A 27,007-nucleotide genomic window follows, 5' to 3' on the forward strand; every position below is an offset into this window, starting at 1 on the left:
GTTCGGTATTGTAGCGGTTAGCGCGCCGCGCTACGAACCCGGCGACCCGGGTTTGATTCCCGCTCACGGCCAACACCAGTGACGATTATCTGAACTGGTCCTGGGCCTCCCCTAGGTCGACTCAGCCTCGATTTCGTACCTGGTGCTGTGTGTAAAATCTCCAATAGGGAGAGAAAGGCGACCGGGCGTGGTGTTGGCCACCCACCCCCTCGTGTGCCGCTCCGGCTTCATAGGTGCTCGCTAACAGCACTTGCCCCAACAGTCTGTCAAGGCTACACGGGGGATCTGTGTCTTTGTGCGTGTGTGTGGTCATCTTCATGAGCATGTATTTTCATGGCCATGTGTGTGTGTTTTTATGTGTGTGGGGCCATGTCTTTGTGTATGTTAATTTGTGCGTGTCCTCGTTTGTGTGTGTGTGTCTGTTCATTTGTCTTTGTGTCTGGCGCACTGCGCTACGAACCCGGGGACTCGAGTTCGATTCCTGCTCACGGCTGGTGGTGGCCTCCCCTAGGTCAACTCAGCCTCAAATGGGTACCTGGTGTGGCGTGTAAACATCGCTACTGGCGAGACAAAGGCGGCCGGGCGTGGTGCTGGCCAAAGCACCCCTCAAGGTCCATGCTCTCCTTGATAGGTGCTCACTAACAGCTCTGATAGCCCATAGCTAGGCTCAATGGGGAATACTTGTCTTGATATTTGTGTGTGTACGGCATATGTGTGTGGTGTGTGTCTGTGTGTGGCACGTGTTATTTCACGTCATCTTGTTGAATTTATTTCCCCTGGAACTCACCGAACCGATCGCTTGACTTATATTTGAAATGGGGCCGTAACACACGACCTAAATATTTATAACTTTATCTCTATTTAAATTATAATCACGTGTACTGGGGGATTTTAATTACTATTCAGATATTAATGTCATACCCATTTAGGTTAATTGATGATTGGGATGATGATGGCGATGATGGTGATGATGGTAAGCGCAATATGATGGTGATGATGGTAAGCTCACGATGCTGTGATTCACTCTACCCATGCCTAGCGCACAAACAGCAATGGGAATCATTTGAATCTGGCATGGCCATCTCCCATGCTGACTCAGCCTAAATGTGTTACTTGGTGCAGCATGGGGCAATATCGGTACCGGGTACACAAAGGCGGACAGGGAAAAAATGCTGGTGACAGAAACCCGCCGAGCAGAATGGCCTCGTGGTAGCGTGTTTGCCGCTGGTATTAAAATGCTGTGGTTCGAACACTCAATCGCCCTGGTTAATACTGGGGTGGTTTATACTGGGGGTGGTTAATACTGGGGGGAGGGAGGACGAGGGAGTAGGGAAGGAGGGACGGGGAAGGGAGGAAGGAGGGTCGGAGGAGGGAGGAAGAAACCGGACGGCTCGTGTGCCGGCAAATAAGAGGAAACAATTCCTGAATTGGGTCAACACAAAAAAAACATTCAAATTATCCGCCCCCCTTACGGGTGAACTGTAGCTGCCCGTGAACCATCGCGCCTCCGTGGCAGCCTCGTGCCCTGAGAGTGTCACGAATGCTCCGACGAGAGCGACGCTTGTTATTTTTCGGCTATCTAATAGGCGCTCGCTAACGTTCGCACCTTCAGGTTTGCGAGGCATCGAGGAGGATCCTTCCTCTACGGGCCGGCGGGGAGAGAAACACAGAGAGAGAGAGAGGGAGAGAGAAAAAACCCCGAGAAGAAAGTGTCTCTTCCCCTTTCAAACCTCCCCGTTCCATCTGTCTTCGAAAAATTCAATCTTACACAGCTGCCAAGCTCCTTACAACTCTGCCTGCAGGTGGAAATGCGCATGCATACATGTTCATCTTCTGCAGCGGCACATTCATCAGCCTCGAGGTGTTTGTAAGTGGGAACGAAGGCTACCTCTTGGTTGCCGCATTTCCCAAATTTGCGATCCATTTGATTTGCCCCATCGGAAATGACAAATGGCCTTTTTCACCCACAATTCCCTGAATGAGACGATAGAAGGCCAGAGACAAGTTCACTTTGAAATCGTTTTTTGTTGTTGTTGTTGCCGCTGCTGTGCAGCTCCCACCTAATGCAACAACACAGCCCATTTACCGTGAACCCGCGCGTCGGTGTGTCGACAATGATGTGGGGAGCGGTCGTGCAACCGTGCGCTACGAACCCGGCGACCCGAGATCGATTCCCGCTCAGTTCACGGTCATCTGAACCGGTCCTGGGCCTCCCCCTAGGTCGACTCAGCCTCAAATTAGTAACTGGTGCGGTGTCTAAACATCGCCACTGGGGAGACAAAGGCGGCCGGGCGTGGTGCTGGCCACCCACCCCCTCGTGTGCCGTGCCGGCCTTCATAGGTGCTCGCTAGCAACACTTGCCCCAACCCCCAACAGTCTGTTAAGGCTACACGGGGGATCTTTGTTGTACATATATATATACGTGAAGAGCAGTGGTGTAATGGTTCGCACATAAAGCAACGAATTCCGGCGACCTGGAGTTCAATTCCCGCTCATGACCAATAACAGTGGTGAATATTTGAACTGGTCCTGGGCCTCCCCCTAGCTCGACTCAGCCTTCAAACCCAGTCGCTGGTGGGTAAACATCGGCAATGAGGAGACAAAGGCAGGCGGCGCGTGGCGTTGGCCAACCCCAACAGTCACGTGAGGGCTCTACTATGTATGTATATGGGGTGGGGCTACGTGGCAATGGTGAAATCAGCGCGCTATGAACCCAGCGACCTGAATTCGATTTCCGGCCCCACAGTCGGCATCAGCGGTGGAGCCGGGCAAAATAATTGGTGATTATAATTCCCATTAACGGTTCTCAAAGGGGAGCGGTGGCCAACGGCTCGCGCATTGCTCATACGTGAACCTTGCAAACCCCGAGTTCAAATCCAGGCCACAGGTTGCCATCAGCGGTGAGTGAAATTTGAACTGGTCCTGGGCTCCTCCGTTTCACCAACCCGCACTGACCAGTGTGAAGTACGGTCAAACGACCCTCACGACCGACTACATGCTGCGAAATGGGACGTGAAATGTAAATACTCTGCTGTATATATATTTGGAGCTGGGCAAACGTCACAATATAGGTCCGCAGAGCTTTGGCAATTGTTGGGCAACGCCGGTGCCGGCTGCCTTCTCGCGCCTCCATTCTGAAACATTGGACGATACTAAAAATGTGCAGTGTTTTGAAATGTCATTTTCATGAATGACTCTCTCTTGAAACGCCAAGGAAATGGTTAATTACAGAAGAACCCCTCTTAAGGACCACCCCTGTTAATGACGAATCACTTTACGACGGTTCTCCATAGAGCCCAATGTGTAGTGTATAGTGTAGTATATAGTGTAGTGTAGTGTATAATGTAGTGTATAGTGTAGTCTATAGTAGTGTAGTGTATAGTGTAGTGTATAGTAGTATATAGTGTAGTGTATAGTAGTGAAGTCTATAGTAGTGTAGTGTATAGTAGTGTAGTGTATAGTAGTGTAGTGTATAGTGTAGTGTATAGTGTAGTGTATAGTGTAGTGTATAATGTAGTGTATAGTAGTGTAGTGTATAGTAGTGTATAGTGTCGTGTATAATGTAGTATATAGTGTAGTGTATAGTGTAGTGTATAGTAGTGTAGTGTATAGTGTAGTGTATAGTGTAGTGTATAGTAGTGTAGTTGCCTCCATAGATCACAATGTGTTCGCTCACCGACCATTCCCCTGTTAACGAATGGCGGTTGTAGGCACAGTAAATATCAGGAACTGAGCTCGCAACCCTTCCGATTGCGAGGCGCCCGCTCTACCGCTGAGCAAGCCACCCGGCCCGAATGAGCAGTGCACCACCTTGCACAAGAGAGTGGGCCCCGGGGAAGAAACATCGCAGAGCTCAAGGTGCTTTCATCAACGCCCGTTGTGTGCCATCATCACACGCGGCGACAATCTGAGAGCGGCGTTTTTTTGCACTCGCATAGTTGAGTTCGGTGAAATGTAGCAATACAACAAAACATGTTTTAAAAGGCACGCAACGCAAATTGAACACAATTTTTCTTCTTTCAGTCGGTGCCCGGGCTCAAACCGTTAACTCAAACGAAGTGGCACAAAAAAACCACGGTTCTTTGCGCTTTTCAATTTGATCTCTCCTCCTTTGGTGCGCACACCGCATATCCCGTGTGGCTTTTGAACGTCGCATTTCCTGACCGAGCGATTATCTCAAACGCCCCTATTTGATCCAGCACCGCGAGATGCGCTTGCACGGGAGGCGCGGTACGAATTAATAAATGATAATGACGACGATGAACTTGCTAAACTCGCGTGATTACGCGCGTGCGGAAAAACACCAGATTCTAACGGCTGACCCGAGCAGCAGCAGCAGCGGCTAATCGTCCCTTACACTGCCTCAGCTCCCGTAGACCACCGGTTCAAACCCCTCCGCCTGCCATTTTCTATCCGCTGCTGGATGGAGGCCTCTCGGCACCCGCTTGCACTGGCTCTTCACTCGGCGGCAATGCTTTCTGAATTCCACACCGTCGGTGACTCGCTTTCTTCACCCCGCGGCATGGTCCAAAAGCACAACTGAGACATAATTGGTAATAAAATGGAAATTTCACAACGTACACTGTGTGGGAAACTGGCCATCCATTTCTTTTGTCTCCGCACCCCTTCCCCCATCTCGTTTGGCTCTGCGGCCACTTCTCTGGCGACAGATGCTCGCGAGCTGACGGCAATTTTACACCGATTTTTGTTAGTTATTGCACATTATCTACGTCAACGGTGAAGGCGCAGACCTGCAATTGCTTGCTCACGTGCCGCGGCTGGTGCAAGGGTCTCCATTCGGGACAGCCCCAGTAACAAGGGGGTATCTTTACTTGTTCTTCCACGCTGTCCTGCACGGTAACCCCATTAGATCCTACCACACGCGACCTTCCGATTGGCTAACTGTCGTGTTCTTCATACTCGCTGGGTGGGAATTAAGGAACTTGTTCATTCATTCAACGACCTCGCCTGGAGGTAATCAAACCATGTACACCATGGTACCTCCTATTAGCACGGGTTGGCTGCGTACGGTGCGAAAGAAGTTCAACAAGATATACGTACAACAGGTGCGTGTGTGTATATATATATTAAAGCTATGAAAATAACTAATTTTAAAAAGCGAATTGGAAAACAGCGGGTAGCGGGTCGAGCCTTTGCAGGAGCGCGGCCCGGGTCGCAGGCAGGGACATTTCCCCGGCCGTCTTCAGTCACGCAGTACAGCACAACATCAGATGCGCGCCCCGGAGCTCACGGCACATCGTGCACCCTTAGTCCCGGGGACGTCTCCGCAGCGTGAATTTTACTGGCGGGGGAGGGGGGAGGGGGGGTCACAGCGGCAGGGAAGGAAGAGTTCCCGTGCCCTGCGACCGGAGGCAGCCGCCGCCGCCACCACCACCACCACCACCAACCCCCCCAGCGGCTTCTTAATCACATGTCCAGCATCGCGTTAACGGGCCGAGGACACTGTCAGAGGCCAGCCGGTGGCTTAACGACCCCGAGAGATCAGGCGCGAGATACACTCCCTCTCTGTCTGTCCGGCAAAGATTTTATTTCTTTGTCGGAGGTGGTAGAGAGGTCTGTGTGAGGGGGGGGGGGGGGAGCGGGTGGGGGTAGGGGATGGGAAGGCAACTCGTTCCCTTTTGAGATCGCTGCTGCCCCCCCCCCCAGTAATAGCTAAGCTACCCATCAGCGCTGATCGATGAGCGCTAATTGCGTTCGGTTTAAGGCGGGCGCCGCCGCCGCCGCCTCCAATCTCAACCTGCGCGAAACTCCTCCTCTCGAACTTTTGTCAATTGTAAATTGCGTCGGGGGGGGGCGGGGGGGGGGGGTTCGATCGTTGAGAGTCGATCGGTTCCTTTATTTAATACCCGCGGTGCGACCATCGACAACGTTTTGAGAAAGGGAAATGTAAAGTCCAGTGGACGGAGACTCGCGTTGGTTTTCATTTGTCGTGCGATTAAAGTCGCCGCAATGTCACTCACCGCTACACCCGCAGTGGCAGCGCTGTCTAAAAATAAATAGGACCGATACAGACGAGGTTTCGCGGAAGCCTACGCGTTAAACTGAGGCTCAGTAGGTTCACGTTGATGCCGGATAGAGTCGCCATCATGCCACTACCGCTGTACTCGCAGTAATAATTATAATTGAAACGTATAATGATAATTGAAATGTATAATAATAATTCAAACGTATAATAATAATTCAAACGTATAATATTTATTCAAATGTCTAATAATAATAATAATTCAAATGTAAAATCATTCAAATGTCTATTAATAATTCAACTTTCTAATACAAAATAAAATATCTAATAATATTTGAAATGTCTAATAATTATTCAAATGTCTCATAATAATTCAAATGTCTAATGCGGCATCCGATACTAGGATCCCCAATGCACAATGCATGAAAATCAGGAATCAACAAACAGAACCAGGGGCAACCGACCAAACTCAAGAGGGAAGGCTCAGTTTAGAGAGATGGGGTTTTAAAGCAGACTTGAATATATCTACGGAGTCCAATTGGCCGATTTCAAGTGGCAAGGCGTTCCATAGTATCGCATGTTCAGTGCGAAGGCGGGCTATCTCAAATGAATAGGCCCCAACACCGACCAGGTTTTAGTGGGTGGTTCAGGTCGGTGTGGGATTTTACGGGAGAGCGGTGGCGCAGTGGTTCACGGGGGCTACGCCGCTGGTAAACCGAAGTCTGATTCCCTGCCGCAGCGAACATCGGTGGTTTAAAAAAATGAAGCAAAAAAATTTGTGATGCTGCGTTGGCAGTGGTGCACAAGCACAAATGTGAGTAAATAAATAAGCAGAGAGATATTCTTGGATCTTTCGGTAAAGCCACGTAGAAGGGAAATAATGAAATAATAAAAATAAAACATAATTGAAAAAAAGCAGACAGATGCTATGAAGAAAGCCCGGTGCCCAAAATGTCGCCCGTTATATATTTCCTCTTTGCAGTAGTGTGACTCATGTGTTGCTTTGTCGTTTGTTTTTTACATCATTGATTGATTGATGTCCGAATTGGTCCTGACCAGCGCGGTGAAGTATGGTCATCCAACCCCCATGACCCACGAGGTGTGGGGACGTTCATTCAGACGCTGTCTTTCCGACAGCCCTGTTCTTCACCTGAGGACGGCTGCTTGCGTTGTGGCCGAAACGTCGTGAGAATTGTATTTTATTATGTTTTATTATTATTATTTTATTATTTCCCTTCTACGTGACTTTACCGAAAGAACCAAGAAGGTGTGGGGAGCCGCTAATCCAGCAGTGGATCGACTAAGAGATGATTTTAGTTCTCCCGAGCACCGCGTTCGATATCTCACGCACGCAGTGCAAAGCGAAACTCTTCATTCCGCTCCCCATAAAGAAAATGCCGCGACTTTTAGCTTTTGTCAAGCGCGTTTTTCAAAAGAATAAACATTTATAGAGGCTCGTGAAGTCCCGGAGACAAAAATCCCCCCTTAGAGCCTTAACAGACTCTCGTGGGACAAGTGGCACCTTTGAAGGTCGCCACCGCACGCTGGAGCACGTGGGCCGGCACCGCGTCTGCTTTAAGTCCGAGTGTACCTAGAGGAGGACCGTGACCAGTTCAGACAATCGCGACTCTTCATTGGCCGTGAGCGGGAATCGAACTCGGGTCGCCGGGTTCGCCTTGCGGCGCGCTAAACGCTGTGCCGCCACCGCCGCTGCATCTGATACACGCACGCGCAGAATCATTTGCAACCGAAAACGATGCCTCACCGGAAATTGTCCAATAAAAATGGTGTACAATCCTAAAGGGAGCTACAGACCTCCAACACAGTATAACAAAGGAGCCTCATTACAATATTCATTTTTTTTATGCCCAGGAATATGCGCCTTGCGATATTTCGGGAAAAAAAAGTCATCGGCACGCTCCTATCCGCCAACTCTCCCTACGCCGACACCACCACGGTTTGTTTGTTTTTCCTTTAATTCCCCCCTGCCACTAATTCGCGTGGCTTTAATTTTATTTTCGTAGTCATGCGCGCATTATCGCCGAAAGGTCACGGCTTTTTATTTATTTTGGCAGGCGCGTTTCCTTCGCTCTTTCTCCTCCTCCTCCTCGCGCACACCGAGATTTTGACCGGGGCCCCGGCCGTTACAGTGGAGTGTCGCTGTGATTTAGTGTGGCAATTCTGCTGGCCGCTGGCGTGGAACGGACACTTTATCTTTGGGGGGGGGGGGCGCAGCGGCCGGTGGGCCCCTTTGTGCGTCTGCGGGTAATCCCCCCCCTCCCGCACTTCTCAAATCCACTCGGCGAACATGCCGCCACCACTCCGGGTCTTCTTCCTTCGGTTGTAAGGTTCGCCGGGCATGCGGGCGGCGTGTGCGTTTATTAGCGGGGGGGGGGGGGGGGTTCCAAGGAAGCAGTGTGGTGCAAATGCGCGCGTGGTATTGCCGCCAATTTTTTTTGCCAATCGCAACCACTTCCATCGCCACCAATTCCAACCACCAACTCTGTCAAACACTGACCACCACCACGGCTACCATCGCCGCCGACAATGGTAGTCGGTGAGTGGCCTACAACGGCTATGAAATTGTGACCCCCCCAAAAGGGCATGGACTAAAAGGTTGCCCATAACCTTTTGCTGAAGGTGAGCGCTTCCAACTGCAAGTTGTGTTTTTCTCTATTAAGCCAAAGTTTCTCGCCTTCACCAGCCTCTCCTCGCCAGCGCCATCCCGTGGGTCCTTTAAACTCAACTGTGGAGGCCGCTGAGCTATGAGGAAGTCACTGGGCTTTGAGGAAGTCACTGGGGCTGTTGGGAAGCCATTGGATCACTTTGGATGTGCTTTTAAATCACGATTGAAAACTAAATTTTATAGAACTGCTTTTTGATAATAATTTTTTTTTTACCCTTTTATCTGGCAACAAAACTGACACATTTTTTACAAGGAGTCATGTTTGCATTGACCACAATACCTGCAGTCGGAATGAAAACAAAAAAACATAACTCTGATAATGTATGCACTTTCCTTAAAGTTGATTGATCCACACCCGAGACAGCTTTCTTTAGAGCCTAGTCTCACATGGTGTTGGACCAGATGACGCCAAAAGGCGCACACTCAAGGACAATGCACTATCAGAGTATGAGAGCTTGGGGTAAGCATTTACACCATTGGAACCTCATTATCATATCTTGCTACTGTCATATCAAGTTTTACTACCAATTTTATAAATGCTCTATGTGCCTCCACCTGCTGTACGGACAACATCGAGACGATAGTTGAATTTGTCCCAAACGCTTCTCAAAGTGTCTTCTCCCACTGAAGTCACCGCTGCCGTGATTCTGTTTTTGAGGTCATCCAGATTAGTCGCTAATGGTGGCACAAAAACAACACGGTCTTTGACGTATCCCTACAAGAAAAAGTCGCAGGGTGCGGTGATGTCTGGGGATCTTGGGGGCCAAGAGTGTAGCGCCAAGTCGTGGGGTCCCGTGCGACCTATCCAACGTTGAGGCAGCGCGTCTTGCGAATGACTGAGGCGAGGGGCTGTTTGTGTGCTGGGAGAGGCATCTAACGGTGATCATTTGAAACTCTATGCCCCGCCCTCTCTATGCCCCGCCCTCTCTATGCCCCGCCCTCTCTATGCCCCGCCCTCTCTATGCCCCGCCCTTTCAAGTGGTAAGAGTTTCATTCATGGGCGGTTCGTGTTTGCAGAGATATCCCGATTTTAAATCAGATCTATCTATTTAAAACACCCTGTATTTGCAGGTGTCAGGATTGAACGCACGACCATGAGTTAACATCTCTGGCAGCAGTAGTGGTCCTACCCTGCTGGCAATCATCACAATCCATCATCTCTGCTATACTCTTTGTTTTTTCGATAAAGTCACATAGGTAAAAAATAAAATAAAATGAATGAAAACAACTAAGTGATTTCATTTAGTTGTTTAAATTTCATTTTATAGCATTTCTCACCTACGTGACTTTACTGAAAAAACCAAAGACAATGAATCCTTGCAGTCACGAAAGCTTCAAATCTATCATCTCTGCTGCCGAAGTTTCGCTCTCATCCTCTCAGCTCCGGAGCGTCCTTCTCCTCTCCACTGAAGCCCAACTTCGTTCCGGTCATCCTCATGCCTCCATCGCTTGGCCTCTGTCGCCTTCCACGAGTATTGCCATTGAACGTTGTCGCTGGATTGCTATTGGGTGGAATTCCTCTGACATGGCCATGCCACGGCAGTCTGGCTTCGTCAATTATTTCTATTATTATCCGTTCCATGTTCAAGTCTGTCCTCATACCGTCATCTTCCGACTTCATCCCTTGCTGTCTGAAAAAAGAAAATGAATCAATAAACAGGCGGACTGAGAAACTGGGATGTGATGGCAGTTCGGTGCATCGGCACTCACGTCACCCACGCTGTGTCGACTGATGAGTCAGCGCTCACCAATTCACTCACCGATTCACTCACCAATTCACTCACCAATTCACTCACAGATTCACTCACCAATTCACTCACCAATTCACTCCACTCAGTAATTCAACTCACCAATTCACTCACTAATTCACTCCACTCAATCATTCACTCACCAATTCACTCCACTCAGTCATTCACTCACCAATTCACTCCACTCAGTCATTCACTCACCAATTCACTCACCAATTCACTCCACTCAGTCATTCACTCACCAATTCACTCGACAATTCACTCCACTCAGTCATTCACTCACCAATTCACTCACCAATTCACTCCACTCAGTCATTCACTCACCAATTCACTCGACAATTCACTCCACTCAGTCATTCACTCAGCAATTCACTCCAGTCACACACCGATTCAATCGCCCAAGTCGAAAATTTCACGCCCTTTTTGTCCCATCATCCACGGCGCAGCTCCACAACCGCCGCCCAGCGCGTGCCACAACGCTTGCCCCTCTTCCGTGTTTTTTTCACTCGCACCGCTCCGCTTTGAAATCGCCCTCCCCGACGTCTCCTTCGGCCCGATTCTTGCAAAGCTCGCTCAACTCAAGACGCCTATTCACTCTCGTCTGTTGCACCCTGAACCGTGCCGTGCGTTGGCCGGCCGCTTAGCGCTTTGGGCCTCTGCGCTTTGTGCGCTGCGGCTGTGATTATAAAAAGGCTAAAAACAATCGATGGGGATTTTAAGAAAACTTTGCCCGTTTCAATTTCTGCGCCGCCTGGAGATAGAATCAAAACCGGCCGACCGCTGGATTTGCAAATCCATGGTGCTCACCATGATGACAATATGAAAAATAAGAATAGATTTTACCCTTTCCGGCATTAAATGGGAGTTGTTAAGATGTCCAAACGCCAAATAGATAGATACCTTTTGCAAGACATCAAGTCTGCACTGACCACATATGCTCGTGGCAAAAAAGAGTAAACACTATTCTTAATTTTCATCAAATACAGGTATTGGCAAGAACGCTGAACTGTTTCACAACCAAGGCTCTGGATCTCTGTGTATATTTACTTATTTTGGTTCCCTTCACCGTTACCCTCCTTATCAGAATTGCCCAGCTTTAATCGGCAGTCGGCATCAAGATTCAATTGTGCCCTTGCTGTTGGCTCTGGATAGCAGGCAGACCCCCAAGACAAAGACAAAGATCCCCCGTATAGCCTTCACAGACTGTTAGGGCAAGTGCTGCTCGAGAGCACCTATGAAGGCCGGCAAGGCACACGACGGGGTGGGGGGACGCAGCCTTCATCTCCTTCATGACAATATTTACACATCGCAGCAGGTACTCATTTGAGGCTGAGTCAACCTAGGGGAGGAGGTGGCCCAGGACCGGTTCAAATGATTGCGCTATGTAACACAATTTTTGTCCCTGGGTAGTAAGTGTTATTTCGTAATTGCTTGTGCCTAGAAATGAGAGAAAATGGCTCTTATTCCCCACAAAACTTTGCTTTTGTGACCAGGCTTCGTAGCGCCAGAGCGCTAACCGCTACACCACCGCTCCCCACAGGCAGATCTCGCACACACACGCACACACCAAGGCCGTAGCCATGGAGTCAACATTGGGGGGGGCCAAATCTTCCAGGGGGTCTGGGGGTCCCTCCCCCCCCCCCAGAAAAAAAATCTAAATTTGAAAACGAATTTCCTGCCTAAAATATAACAAAAATTCACTAACACATGGGATGGACTTTTTTTATTTATTAGACATTATTTTACAACAATGTCTAATAGTGTATTGTATTACATTGCTCTGTTTTTTTCTTTTTTACCTTTTCTCGTTTCATTGTATGTAATGACAGAGTTTAGGGATTAATAAAGTACAACCATAACCACAATCATATAAACATAAATCTATTTTATAGCAATATATTTGGGGGGGGGACCATTTTGTGCATATTTGAATATTGGAGGCGGGGGGTGTCCCCTCCAATATATATTATAATTACGGCCTTGCCACACACACACAGATATAAAGAGAGGGGTGGGTGCGAGACCGCCACCAACCCGATGAGCCCAGCTTGTGGAAGAAAAAAACCCCAGCAGCCAAATCCCTGGCACCCTGCCCCATCGTTGCCATCGCCAGGTGAGCAGTGTTTGTATAAACAACACACACGGAAGACGCCCGCTCCACAATTGTTATTTGTTTTAATGCTTACACACACACACGAGAGCGGCGATGCCATTCATCACAATTTAACATCCCTCGGGGCCACCCAAACGGGGAGGCCCCTAAATGGTTGAAGTAGGAGAGCCGTGCAAGCGACAGAGGAGGCGAAGTTGACGGAGCAGTGCGCAGCGAATTCAAATTCCTCTTTCAGATCCGCTTCTCGAGCCGTCCACGTGCGGTGGCTCGCGGGGCAATAACGGCCCTGGTTTAAAGGCCCCCCCACCCCCAGCCGCCCGCATTCAAAATTAATGCCATTTTAAGGAGACTAAAAAAACGATTGTGGTGCTCTTGTTTCTCTTTCGCACGGCAGAGTTAACGGCTCACCTCCCTTGCCGTGTCCTCTTCCGTGGCACAGCCGAATTGGGATTTGGTTTTTATTCTTCGCCACAAAATGCTAAGGAGGGGAGGGGAAGAGAAGAATACATTTTAATTAAGAATTATTTTAGCAGATTAGGGGCGCGTTCCATGACCGTTTCCAAAAGCTTTACTTTGGTATTGTGTGCTTGCAGACACGCTACCACAGCAACTCGAGATTCTATTTTATCGCAATTGCGTACGTATGCGGAGGAAGACCGTCTGGAGCGGAGTGTTTAGATATTTCGTTTCTCTTCCTCTCACATCGGTAACTGAAGCAGTGAACAATTCAATTACCGGGGTGACGCAGCCTTGTGGGTATGCCAGGCAGTCACGGCACTGGCAAATGCGCAGCCAGCGTGCGACGAGCCGCGGTGTTCAATGTCCTCCTCAAGTTTTATCCCAGAGGATGGCTTAACGAGGAAGAGAACCCGTGCTTGCACGTGAATTCTGGGACGCTCTCACAAAAAGTGATTTGATCGGTGAGAATAAACATCACGTTTCAAGCCGCACATCGATGCGATGTCACACGGCGCACGACGCCGCGAGGCGAGACCATCGCCCTGGACGAAAAGGCTTATCCATCCGGCGTTACCGTCAAAGCATTACGCTCACGCCATGGGATTAATGCATCGACAAAAGACTGTAAATTATATTTTTTATACGTGACCAAGGCATGTGTGTGTGTGTGTGAGCGTCGGTACAGTGGTTTTAGGTTTTAGCGTTAAAATTGTAGTGGCCCCTGGTCAATTCGTGGTCAAAGTACAATAGCAGCGGCAGTGTTACGTGAACCTGGCCCTGACCTTCCGAACGTTGAACCCAGCCTTACATGGGTCGACATTGGCCGCCTTATTATGCACGCCGCGTCGCCCGTAGCACTCACAAGTTGAACGCGTAGGCTTTCGCGACCAATATAATCCATAGTCGAGGTTTTTGGGTTAGTTCGCGTAAGGATAAATGTGTCGTTAAACCCGCCACTGGACACAGACAATTAGTAATGTTTGTCACGTGAACAAAACGTGGCAATTCGTCACTAGTTCAGCACACCGGTGTGTTGGAGAGTAAAACACACGTGTAGAATCTTGTGTCCCCAGTAATTACAGCCGGCATCTCTCTGGTGCCCGCAAGTCTGTGCGGCTATATAAGCTCTCTGTGCGCGTGCATGCCACCACATACACCTCCACAATGCTCAGTTTGCCCACGTTGACAACCGCTTACAACCAACTTGGAGCGGATGAGCCCCCTCCCCCCTTTTCACCTTGGCAGCTGACCCTTGTAACACGTAACCCTTAAGACGTAACCCCGACAGCGAATGTGCGTCGTGTATGGAGTACACACCGAGCCCTTCGTGTGACCGAGAGCCACGTGCGGGGCTGGTCACGTGGCCACAGTTCGACAGACGTTCGTCATGCACACCTTTACATAGGTTTGTGGTTTTGAATGCGTTGGTAGAGCGTCCCCCGGAAGTACTCGCGTCTGGCTCCACTCGACAGAGGCAACTGAAAAGTTCGAAATCAGCAGCGTCTCTGGGAGATGAAACTGACAAGCTTGGGCATCGCCTTCATCTTCTTTTATTTTGGGTTCTGTTCGGTTACATTGGCCTCCCTCCCCAGTTTTCCCCCATATCCCCCATTTTCCTCCCTCCCATTTAAAATCGTCACTCGTACCACGGTTGGGGCAGCGAGCCTGGGATGCCCTTGTCCGTTCCCGATGCAACGATTTATATTTCACCAGGTACGGCCCCCACTGAGCTATATACTGTAGCTCTTTTTTTCAGAAGCGACCTGGCCATCAGAAATGATAGCTCAACGAAGTGGCCAATCGCGAGGACATTCATAGCAGCCAAATAACCTACACGCGCGTTTCTTGTGGAGGGAAAATCCACGCGACCACTTGCAGTGACACACGCAAACTACAAATATACAGCAGCAGGCGTCAGGGTCGGGATCGAACCCACAACCTCCTGCATACCAGGCGAGGGAGATAACACCTCGCCACTGTGGCGCCCTTGAGGGTGCATTGTTATATCCGGCCTCTGATACATCACACGTTGTTCCGCCCTCTCCCGTTGATTATCCGCTGCATTTTGGGCTCTTGAAACATATTTCTTTCCCCCAAAAAAGGCTTAGAAACAAGAAAATAAATCAGCGGCCTCTCTGTCGAGTGTGACGCGGTGTGGCCAATTCCAGTACCCGTAATATGCCCAAAGAGAAGACATCCACAGCGGAGATGGAGTCATGCGATCTGCTGCTGTGCAAGGAGGGAGGCGGACGGGGCGGTGACGCGAGGCAAGCGGCGGCGCGCGTTTGCCGTTTCATCGCGGGGGTTTCGCGGATCGAGACCCGGCGGCCGGCCTGGTTAACGCTGCGGGCGCACGAGCCAAGAGTGCACACACGCCTTCTGCGGCACAGCGGACGTTCGTCAGCTCGCGACGTGATTCGAATGGCCATTTGTGTGCCTGCGATACGGTTCATATTTTTTGTTCAAATAAAAGAAAAAAGTGTCCTCAAAAAGTACCCAATCGCATGAAGCCACTTGGCGACATCGCCCCCCCCCACCCCGCTGACTTTAAACTACCGCAGGTGGATGAATGAGCTGCGACGCATTCAACATGAAAGCCGCACGCTAACAATAACGACGCACACCACACCAAACATTGCCCGCGATGCGATTCGTTGACTCGATGGGTGGTTGCATCGCGGGGACCGTGAAGGAGGGTGACGACTTGGGGAGGCCTCCATCCAGCAGTGGATACATCGAAGGCGACGATGAAAATGATGATGATGATGGATTAGGAACCAATCGTATTGCCCTCTCCCATAGGAGGGGAATGAAACTAAAAACCGACGGCCTTTAGATTTCCCCCCAGGCCATCCCCAGCTCTCTGTCTTTTTGGGTCACAGCAATGAAATGAATTTAACTCATTGAGGGCATTTTTTGTAAGTAGCTGGGTGGGGGCAGAGGGGCAATTACAGTCCAGTATGCCTCCCAATAATTACCTGCGATTAACAGGTAGGGGTAAAGGCAATAACTGTGCAATTAATGGTCAATTGATGTGCCATTACACTGAACTGCGTGGTCGATTTTTTTTTTTACTATAACGTTTTAACGGTGATACCGTGCGATTATGAATTTCAGCGTTCATCTACAGGCCACCCTCCCTAAGCCCCAATTCAGAACTCTGCCCACTAACTAACATTTTGCACAATCCCACAAACTCGGTTCGTCAGTGGCTACACCGCAGACGTCTTTGTTAGCAGGAAGAGATGGCATTTGAGTGACGGGGGGTCAAGGAAGCAGCGTTGAGGTTACGGTTTGAATGGGGGTTTGGCAAAAAGGGTCGTTGTATTGCTAACCGCCTAAGGTTTTTCACAACATCCATTCCTCGTCTTCACTTACAATCAGGAGCCATTCCCGGTTCACTGCTGAGTGAAAAGCCTCCTTATGCAGATGACACGTGATGTGATATTGTTAATAGGTATCTCGAGGACTGGTATGCATGTACTTAATGTATACTCTTTGGTTCTTTCGGTAAAGTCACGTAGGTATAGAATAGAATAAAATAAATTTAATCACGATTTTATTTTCTACCTACGTGACTTTACCAAAAGAACCAAAGATAATGGATCCCTGCAGTCACGAAAACTTCAAATCTATATTAAAATATTAAAGTTTCAATTGCACAAGCACACACAATTCTCAAGCTTGGGCCGGGCGACAAAGAAAGAAAAACATTTCCCTCATTGCGCCAGGGCCCCGTGGCCGCGACGCGCCGCCACCGCCCTCGTCGATTCGTCCTCGGGCAGGGCAGCGGAGTTGTTGAACGCTCTCAGCTCTCCCTCTTTGTCCGACACTTTATTTATTTTTTACTTTTGACCGGGACGACGCCGACGTTGTCTCGATTACCCGAAAGCGACGCGGAAAACCGCCGAAGCGAGCCGAGCGAGCGAGCGTTTGACGGCGTTTTAAACGACGACGCGAACGGGAACCCACCCTCGGGTGGGCGCGCATGACGTTCTCCCCGCGCCTCTCTCTCTCCCTCCTCTCTGCGTGTCTTTTTTTGTTTGGTTTCGTAACGAACATCTGTTTTTTCCGGGATAACAAACAAAATTGCCCTAAACATGGACACCACCGGGCAAAAGAAAACGCGCGTGACCACGTGGCGCGAGACCGTGAAGGCCGAGGCCGGCAGCAACGATCGACCTCTCTTGGGACGAGGCTCAACAAGTTGCCAAGGACGGGAACAAGTGGGGGGTGGGGGGGAAACTCATTGCGGCCTCGTGTCCCATGGGGGATGAAGAGGATGAACTAACTAACTCTCTCTCTCTCTCTGCTCGTGCGCACCGCTGTCACTGTCTGACGGATGGGGTGACGACGACGGCGGAGGCGATGGCGTGCCGCCCGTGCTCTACTAGACATTCGTGGCAGCTGGTCGGCTGATCACATCGAGGGATGGCAGAACGTGGGGCGATAAAACACACACCCCGCTCCTGTGCGCAGAGAGCGACGGGGCGTGTGCGTAGCAGGCAGCGCAGCAAGTCGTTTGTGCGTATAGAGAGGGAGTTTGAGCCATGTTGATTGGAATCACGTGTGGGTTTGGCATCACGGTGAAGATTTCAGTCCTCGAATGTTCCTGCCCACACCGCAGCTGGCAAGAAACACCTCCTCCACTCGAGGGGATCTCCTATACGAGTACACTCTGGGGGGGGGGTATTCTTAGGTTTTTTCGGTAAAGTCACGTAGGTAAAACATCAAAATTAATGAAAATAAAATAAAATAAAAAAAATAAAAAAAATCACGACGTTTCGGAGGCAACACAAGTCTCCGTCATCAGGTGGGACCGTCACAGCCAGATTAGCTGCTGTGACGGTCCCACCTGATGACGGAGACTTGTGTTGCCTCCGAAACGTCGTGATTTTTTTTTTTCATTAATTTTGATGTTTTACCTACGTGACTTTACCGAAAAAACCTAAGAATATGATTCCTTGCAGTCACGAAAGCTTCAAATCTAGAAAAAGGGGGGGGGGGTAGTTGGACCTCTCTTCCAAGCTGGCCAGAAGGTCTTCCCAAGAGGTGGGTACCCACATTTGATCCCACCACAAGCAACCTTGCCAATCGGCTAGCTGGGGTGATCTCATTTGTGCTGCTGGGTGGACAGAGACAAACGTGGACCGCTGTTTGAATCGCCACGACAAGGAGATGGAATCGAACCGGCGACCGCTGCTGACCACTGACAGCCAAGGAGATAATAAACGTAAAAAGATGTTTCCGTAGTTTTACAATAATGAGATTAAACTTAACTAAATACCAGCTCTCTAGCCTTTTTACAACGTTGTAAACAATTGCAACACCCAGTCACTCGTGGCCAGGATAGATATATATGAACTGTATATACATTATATCCTGGCAATTTTCCATGAACAAGTCTCTATTTGAACGCATAAGAAAAATGATTGCGCTAACAAGACAAAATGTGTTACCTGGTAAAATAAAGAACACAATATCTCTCACATCACTCAGAATGTTGCCACTTAATTACTGCCTAATAACAGTACAATTATCTGATCACAGTACAGGTGTTACCGTGGTTACCCGACAATTAAAGGTAATCATTGGGTAATTACACTGTAATTGCTGCTCCTGTTTCGAAACCATTACTTTTACTCAAGTGCTTTAAAATCAGACAATTTTAGTTTGTCAATGGCAATTACAGGCACGTGCATTTGAAACGGCAATTTTTTTCGTATGAAATCACCAAAATATTAATTAAAGTAAAATGTACGCGGAATTATATTTTCACAACGTGGTTATTTTATGCAGTTTTTTGTTGTTACTTATTGATGATTTGCATCTAAGGTCGACAACATTAATTGCAATTTTCTCAGTCCATCTATGCGGTGGGGGGAGGGGCGCAAGATCGCTTCGTGCGGATGATCCAATGTCGAACGGAACTTCAGCAGAACATTTGTGGCAACGGCAAATAAAAAAAACCGGCGCTAAAAGTCTTTTGCCCTCAAGATTCGCGCCACCTCCTCCCTCTGCTGCCGACGGCGTCTCTTAATCACGTGACGCCGACTCGGCGCGTGCGTTTGCCAAGTGGTCGTTGCCATGCGAATCAAATTTGCTTGGTGACTTTATCTTCTGTTTTAGCGACGAGTCGTGTGATGGCTGTCATGTTGCGATTCGCCCCTTGCAGAAGAAAAACGACACTGCGCAGGGATGATCTTCATTTAGAGTGGCGCTGGGGGTGCGCTGTCCCCGTACCGCGTTCTTCACCGTCAGCAGGTTAACAGCTCTGGTGGCACGATGAGACTCAGCGCGACCAGAAGCTTTCGCGTAGCTGCAGGGGGCTACCGGAGCCCCAGGCTTATCGGAGGACCGCCTGAAGTGCGCCGCCAGTACGTAGCTTTTCTCTCCCCTAAGCCTTGGTCTTCCCAGACTTGCCCACAACGCAGCGAATCAAATACTCGCCAAGGCACGCGCGCACGTTAGAAGCCATTACGGAATGCAGGCGTGCGCGTGGTTTATCTTCCTTTTTTTATTTTTTATTTTCAGCGCAATTTCATACGCGGCATTATTATTCGGCGGTGCTGCGACATTGGCAGTGGTGCACAAAGCGCAGTAAGCAAAGCAAACGAACTCAACACATTCATCAATAACACTGTGGCTTCAGAATGGGAAAATACTGTATATAATAGGCGACATTTCGGCAATTTACCTTCTTCGCGGCGCATACATAGAGAGGCCAGCGAGAGAGATTGAATCATAAGGGTTGGAGACTCCACTTTACACCATGGGGCCTGATGAGATTGTGTTGTTGTTATATTTTTGGATGGCAATTTTTTGTTTAAATATATCAAGAGTTACCACAAACGGCAATGGTTAGTGAGTAACGGATAAACCCTTCAACGATAACATCCTACACAGCTGAGGGCTACAGAACACGGCTGCATTCCAGCACTTTGACCCGACGATTTACGCATAAAGTAGAGCTCAACCCGTGTGGTAGAAGCCTCTTAAACTGCCAGGCTGCAAGTCAGAATCAGAACCTTTATCGAAGTCCTTATTATCCTGGACGAATCCGATGAGCCATGAAGTTCTTTTTTTCACAGTAAGTTCCAGAGATGACAATGCAGCAAGTGGGTCCGCTGACCTGTCCGCGTGGATGTCGACGTAACGACGCCATATACACACGCAACGTGGGCACACGCTCATCCAGCAGTGGAGATAACAACAATGGGCCTCGACATGGGCGTGCCCGAACTTCGGGTGACGTCACTCCAGCAACAATCAGCTGACTCCTCCTCCTGGCACGTGACCGTGGTGTATCCTAGTCTGGATCTTTGTGGGAGTTGAATGGTTGGACACATTCGACTTACAATGCAGAGGCCAACGGGTTCAGTGCAATCTTTCTGCGCTTTCAATGCTTATTTCACCGCGTGAGAGGGCCACTGAGCAATACAGCTTTTTTTTTCAGAAGCGGCCGAGCTTATCACAAATGCTCGCTCGACGAAGTGGCTTACAATGTGGACATTTATAGCGGCCAAATACTCTGAACGCGCCTGTGTGTGTTTTAAAAAAAAATTAATGTGGAGGGAAAAAACCGGAGGACCCGGAGGAAAATCCACGCGACCACGGGGGAGAAACATGCAAACTCCAAATATACAGCAGGCGTCAAGGTCGGGGATCGAACCCACAACCTCCTATAGACCAGGCAAAGGTATTTTTGTTGCCAGATAAAAAGGTAAAGAACCTATTATTATTACACATCTCGCCCAATTTCCGGCAACGCCATCTCCGTTCACCCAGCAATAGACAAGGACACAATCGCGGTTAGTCGAATCGGCAGATCACGGGTGTGGTTGTGGATCAACTGTGGTGTACTCCCATCTCTTCCGAAACATGTGGCCTGCGTGGAAGAAGAGGCCAAAATCCCCCTCGATTAGAGGGGTTCCCATCAGCTCCCTCTCGTGACGGCCCTTCTGCCGGCAGTGGTGTTAGCGGGCAGCTGCTAAACGTCACGGTGGTCGAATTCTGAATGTTGTGGGGTTACTCTCCAACCCAGCGGGGTGCTGAAGTAGTAACACATGGGCATGTTCTGTTTACGTGACAAACCTCACTACTACGAGTAGTAGTAACACCTACTACTACGAGTAACACCTGTTACTACGAGTAGTAGGTGTTAAACTGGGATGCCGTTGTACGGTGGGCAACGTGTTATCTTTGTGCTTTCGCACGAACGATTGTTCTCGTTTGAAGTTTGTTTTTTTCACTCTCAAATCAGTTTTGCAGCGGTCATTAATCGACGCAAAAAAACACTCGGCGCGTTGGTCACTGCGATGAACTGCCGAGGCGATCCTGTGTGTGTGTGTGCGTGTGTGCGCGTGGAGTTTAACAAGTCCAGAGATTCCATATGTGTGAGTTAATCGGAGATAAATCATGCATGTGTGGGGAGCAGTAGTGGAGCGGTCAGCACGCTGCGCTATGAACCCGGCGGCCCGAGTTCGATTCCCGCTCTACAGCCAACACCAGTGACGATTATCTGAATCGGTCCCGGGCCCCCCCCTAGGTCGACTCAGCCTCAAATGAGTACTTGGTGCGGTGTGTAAACATTGCCAATGGGGAGACAAAGGCGGTCGGGCGTGGTGCTGGCCACCCACCCCCTCCTGTACCGTTCTGGCCTTCATAGGTGCTCGCTAACAGCACTTGCCCCTACAGTATATTAAGGCTATACGGGGGATCTTTGTCTTTGTATATATTGTGTTCCGGTCGCTTTTACCTCTCTGTATTTCAATGCACCTGGTGTGTTTGTTTGCAAAGCGTGCTAACTTGACGTGCTGCACACGTGTGTGTGTACTTTGTTAACTCGCATTTTGCATCTTGTTACTTGTGCCGATCGTCCGTTGCTTACTCTGTCGCTGGATAAGGGTGCGGAATGGCAGTAGAGTGGTTACGATTATTATTATTTTGCTTGTTTACCCAAGGGCAGTCTCAATGAGTCTCACGACTCATTTTCACGAGGGTCCTGCCATGATTTCGTAGGAGTTGCATCGATGATCGCTGATCTACCCGCAGTATTAACCAGGGCCGCCGCCGATACCAACAATTGCCCAAGCTCTGTGGTCTGCCAGGTGGGGCCAATGATTGCTATGCTTAAATCCAATTAGAGATGATCCAGGGTGGCGATATGTTAACTACCTCGCCTGGTATGCAGGAGGTCGTGGGTTCACTCCCGACCCTGATGCCCGATGCATATTTGGAGTTTGAATGTCTCTCTCTTCCCGTGGTCGCGTGGATTTTTCTCCGGGTCCTCCGTTTTTTTCCCCTCCACATTTAGAATCAACGTCACGCGTTTAGAGTGTTTGGCTGTTAGACATTGTGAATACTCGGTGAAGTTTTAGGGTTTTTTCCCACCCTGGAAAAGTGCTCTATTATATAAAGTGTTCGGCGATGCTGCTGCTGCGTTGGCAATGATGCACAAGCACAAACAACGACCACTCAACACATTCTTCAATAACATTTAACTGCCTTAAAGAAAACTATATATATAACAGTCGATGTGTGTGATAATGGCCTTACTTCACGGCACATTTCTTCACAGCATATATAGTAATGCGCTACAAAGCAGAACCATTGCCCCCAACATCACCTATAATATATTTGTGTGTGTATCCTTTAAGGCAGTGTGTTATTGACTAATGTCTTGGGTTCCATTCTCAGTACACCTTGAAACCGTTGCGCACTCACATAGATGGGCGTCGCGAAATGCCAGTCGCAACTCCCGCTTTGCCATCGCTCAGAAGCTAAGAAGGCTACCCTCCTGCGGGAAGGAGAGAGGGAGAGAATTAAGGGTTGGGGGAGAGAACACATTTTTCAACTCACCCCCTCTTCCCCCCCACCCCATCGCCCCTTATCCAATGCCCAACTAACAAAATAAACGGAACGAAACTACTTTTTGTTGTTGTTGTTGTTGCTTCCAGAGTCAACCCGAGGCCATTGAAACTTACTTGACTGCCGGAGCAGCAGTTACAGCAACAACAACAACAGCAACAACGAAAACTTAGAAACTCCCCGTAACTGCATTTGATGAAAAGTTATTTTTACAAGAGCAAAACAAATCTTCTAAGTGTAACAAAAAATAAAGATAAACTCGTAAGCGCTCCACTGTTAAATAGTGGGAGCCCTATAACGGGACATCATGAATCCGATGACAGAATGATTGATAAATTGTTAACATTTTAGGCCCATATGTGGAGCAATTGCATCGTGGCTTTGCCCATATCAGGAATACTGGAACAGGAATCGACCTACTTTTAACAATACAAAGCTCGAACACGGCCTGATCTACGCCTGAACACTCAGACACAGAGACTCAAAATATCACAGCCTGATCCACGCCTGAACACTCAGACTCAGAGACTCAAAATATCACAGCCTGTTCCAAGCCTGAACACTCAGACACAGATACTCAAAATATCACGGCGTGATCAACGCCTGAACACTCAGACACAGAGACTCAAAATATCACAGCCTGATCCACGCCTGAACACTCAGACACAGAGACTCAGAATATCACAGCCTGATCCACGCCTGAACACTCAGACACAGAGACTCAAAATATCACGGCGTGATCTACGCCTGAACACTCAGACACAGAGACTCAAAATATCACGGCATGATCCACGCATGAACACTTAGACACAGAGACTCAAATTATCACAGCTGATCCACGCCTGAACACTTACAGTGCGAGAAAAAAGTATTTGATCCCCTGCTGATTTTGTACGTTTTCCCACTGACAAAGAAATGATCAGTCTATCATTTTAATCAGGGGCGGTTTCTTCATTAGGGCGATTGGGCGACGCACCACCAATGTCATTCAACCACAGAGTCACGCTAGCCATCACTGTGCCTCTGGATATAGTCCAATCAGCGTCATGTCACGTTCTGTGGAGTACCGCCTCTTTTTGGGCGATTTCCCTCCGGCTGAGAATCGCCCCGAGTGGTCCCATAGACTTACATTCAAAGATGTTTTTTTTCGAACGGGGGGCACTGCAATGCATTCTCTATGGCTTCTGGGAGGGCTCGCACTAACGTGCTTACGTCATCATACGTAAGCACGTTTCATCCAACAAAATTATTTGTCGCCACCTAGTGGAATCTTTAATAAAAGAAACATGAGTGGATTGTATTAATAGTGAGTATAGAAACAAACAAGATGTATTGTAAGAGTCACTTTATTTTTCATTAATATTAAAGAAGTGAAGTTGCCTTTACATGCTTAAGCTGTTAATTTATCCTTTGCATGGGTGGACCTTATCCTTATCAATCATCCAGACATTTGCCCCCCCTGAGAGATTTTGCAGGAGCCGCCACTGATTTTAATGGTAGGTTAATTTGAACAGTGAGAGACAGAATAACAACAAAAAATCCAGAAAAACGCATGTCAAAAATGTTATAAATTGATTTGCATTTTAATGAGGGAAATAAGTATTTGACCCCTCTGCAAAACATGACTTAGTAGTTGGTGGCAAAACCCTTGTTGGCAATCACAGAGGTCAGACGTTTCTTGTAGTTGGCCACCAGGTTTGCACACATCTCAGGAGGGATTTTGTCCCACTCCTCTTTGCAGATCTTCTCCAAGTCATTAAGGTTTCGAGGCTGACGTTTGGCAACTCGAACCTTCAGTTCCCTCCACAGATTTTCTATGGGATTAAGGTCTGGAGACTGGTTAGGCCACTCTAGGACCTTAATGTGCTTCTTCTTGAGCCACTCCTTTGTTGCCTTGGCCGTGTGTTTTTGGGTCATTGTCATGCTGGAATACCCATCCACGACCCATTTTCAATGCCCTGGCTGAAGGAAGGAGGTTCTCATTCAAGATTTAACAGTACATGGCCCCGTCCATCGTCCATTTGATGCGGTGAAGTTGTCCTGTCCCCTTAGCATAAAAAACACTCCCAAAGCATAATGTTTCCTCCTCCATGTTTGACGGTGGGGATGGTGTTCTTGCGGTCATAGGCAGCATTCCTCCTCCTCCTTCAAACACGGCGAGTTGAGTTGATGCCAAAGAGCTCCATTTTGGTCTCATCTGACCACAAAACTTTCACCCAGTTGTCCTCTGAATAAATCAGATGTTCATTGGCAAACTTCAGACGGGCATGTATATGTGCTTTCTTGAGCAGTGGGACTTTGCGGGCGCTGCAGGATTTCAGTCCTTCACGGCGTAGTGTGTTACCAACTGTTTTCTTGGTGATTATGGTCCCAGCTGCATTGAGATCATTGACAAGATCCTCCCGTGTAGTTCTGGGCTGATTCCTCACCGTTCTCATGATCATTGCAACTCCACGAGGTGAGATCTTGCATGGAGCCCCAGGCCGAGGGAGATTGACAGTTCTTTTGTGTTTCTTCCATTTGCGAATAATCGCACCAACTGTTGTCACCTTCTCACCAAGCTGCTTAGCGATAGTCTTGTAGCCTATTCCAGCCTTGTGTAGGTCTACAATCTTGTCCCTGACATCCTTGGAGAGCTCTTTGGTCTTGGCCATGGTGGAGAGTTTGGAATCTGATTGATTGATTGATTGCTTCTGTGAACAGGTGTCTTTTATACAGGTAAGAGTGTGCTCCTAATCTCAGCTCGTTACCTGTATAAAAGACACCTGGGAGCCAGAAATCTTTCTGATTGAGAGAGGGGTCAAATACTTGTTTCCCTCGTTAAAATGCAAATCAATTTATAAAATTTTTGACATGCGTTTTTCTGGATTTTGTTGTTGTTATTCTGTCTCTCACTGTTCAAATAAACCTACCATTAAAATTATAGACTAATAATTTTTTTGTCAGTGGGCAAACGTACAAAATTAGCAGGGGATCAAATACTTTTTCCCTCACTGTAGACACAGAGGCTTAAAATATCATAGCTGATCCAAGCCTGAACACTCAGACACAGAGACTCAAAATATCACAGCTGATCCACGCCTGAACATTCAGACACAAAGACTCAAAATATCACAGCTGATCCAAGCCTGAACACTCAGACACAGAGACTCAAAATATCACAGCGTGATCCACGCCTGAACACTCAGACACAGAGACTCAAAATAGCACAGCCTGATCCGTGCCTGAACACTCAGACATAGAGACTCAAAATATCACAGCCTGATCCACGCCTGAACACTCAGACACAGAGACTCAAAATATCACAGCCTGATCTACGCCTGAACACTCAGACACAGAGACTCAAAATATCACAGCCTGATCCACGCCTGAACACTCAGACACAGAGCCTCAGAATATCACAGCCTGATCCACGCCTGAACACTCAGACACAGAGACTCAAAATATCACGGCGTGATCTACGCCTGAACACTCAGACACAGAGACTCAAAATATCACGGCATGATCCACGCATGAACACTTAGACACAGAGACTCAAAATATCACAGCTGATCCACGCCTGAACACTCAGACACAGAGACTCAAAATATCACAGCCTGATCCACGCCTGAACACTCAGACACAGAGACTCAAAATATCACAGCTTGATCCACGCCTGAACACTCAGACACAGAGACTCAAAATATCACGGCATGATCCACGCCTGAACACTGAGACACAGAGACTCAAAATATCACGGCATGATCCACGCCTGAACACTCAGACACAGAGACTCAAAATATCACAGCTGATCTACGCCTGAACACTTAGACTCAGAGACTCAAAATATCATGGCTGATCCACGCTTGAACACTTAGACACAGAGACTCAAAATATCACAGCTTGGTCTACGCTTGAACACTCAGACACAGAGACTCAAAATATCACAGCGTGATTTATGCCTGAACACTTAGACACATGTGTTCATCATTCATTTTCTGTCGCGGATTCATTATCTCCTGGTCCAGCGCACGCGCGGTGTCAGGAAAAATACGCGGACAAAGCCGCCGGACCGAGTTGCCTTTCTCAGAGAGTGTACCGACTGTAAAAAAAAGAATGCCCTACAGAATGATCGGTTGATCAAATAAGAGCGGCGTGCGCTGCTGCTC

The sequence above is a fragment of the Lampetra fluviatilis genome, chromosome 46 (genome assembly GCF_964198595.1).
Source record: "Lampetra fluviatilis chromosome 46, kcLamFluv1.1, whole genome shotgun sequence".
In the NCBI taxonomy this organism is placed as follows: Eukaryota; Metazoa; Chordata; class Hyperoartia; order Petromyzontiformes; family Petromyzontidae; genus Lampetra; species Lampetra fluviatilis.